Genomic DNA, 1,429 nt, shown 5'->3' on the forward strand with positions numbered 1-1,429 from the left:
CCAGTGTGAGTTTTTATTGAATTTCCTTCTTCGATAGGAACAATCAAATTAACGTAAAACCAGAATTTTGTTTCATTTCAAACAATCAAATTAACGTAAAATTCGAATTTTGTTTAATCTTAAACAATCAAATTAACATAAAACTCGAATGTTGTTTACTTTTAAACATAATACCATACACCTCGAATTTTGTTTATTTCTAAACCATCAAATTATCATAAACCTCGAATCTTTTTTATTTCTAAACAATCAAATTAACATAAAATTCGACTTTTGTTTCTTTTAGAACAATCAAATTAACAAAAACCTCGAATCTTGTTTTTATTTTCAAACAATCAAATTAACATAAACCTAGAATTCTTATTTTTGATGTTTTTAAACAGAAAAGTAAAATATTTCTATGGTATCTTCTATAGTGACATTCAATTGTAATAAGAAAAAAAGATGCAACGCTGCTCTCTCTCTCTCTCTCTCTCTCTCTCTCTCTCTAATTATCATCTATAGTGACATTCAATTAAACAAAGATGCAACGATGCTCTCTCTCTCTCTCTCTCTCTCTCTCTCTCTCTCTCTCTCTCTCGTAACATCTATCACGCACAAACGAACACTCATTAATTATACGAGTTTTCATTGCATCTTGATGGCTTCGATATCTTATACCTAAGAGAATCGTCAGACTTACGTCTATACAAGGGAATGTTATAACAGATATCTGTATCAGAATTATACAACAGAATTTTTACGTATGTTTCATTACCTCACAGTAGGATTCATATAACACATTCTATTACACATTGAAAAAACCCTCAATACTTTTTTTTTTTTCTGGGGTTGAATAATAATAGCAATCGTTATATCCGTATATATAAAATATAAGAACACAAAAACGAATTAATATATTTCATAAAAAAAGGAAAATTAGTTATGATTATAAAAATATAAAATAAAATAAAATTTCTATTTCCTTTTACTGTTGATATGATCTAGCTTTTCTCGTGTGTTTTGAAGCATCTGTTGGTACATTTATATTTACTAGTCAAAAATTTAAATCAACAGATTGTAAATGTTGATTTCTTAGGTAATATAACTCAAATCCCGAGGCATAATATGGACTTACTTATTAGGTAAAAAAAACTTTAAACTTTTTAAAAGCTAACAGTATTACTTATGAATTATTCTAATTCTAGTTACTTTTATCTCTTGAGGTAAGGCTAGGGAACGCCACCTCTCTCTCTCTCTCTCTCTCTCTCTCTCTCTCTCTCTCTCTCTCTCTATGCCAAAGTTACTTCGATGTTGGGTCTAAATATCAGTTAATAAATTTATCATAGCTCTTTAAAGTGAACAAAAATATCTGGGTTAGAATGGGAACATATAATGTTATTACTTTGTCTTATGTTTAATATGTTGAAAAAAAAAATATGTATATATA

The sequence above is a fragment of the Palaemon carinicauda genome, chromosome 27, assembly GCF_036898095.1.
Source record: "Palaemon carinicauda isolate YSFRI2023 chromosome 27, ASM3689809v2, whole genome shotgun sequence".
NCBI classification, from domain to species: Eukaryota; Metazoa; Arthropoda; class Malacostraca; order Decapoda; family Palaemonidae; genus Palaemon; species Palaemon carinicauda.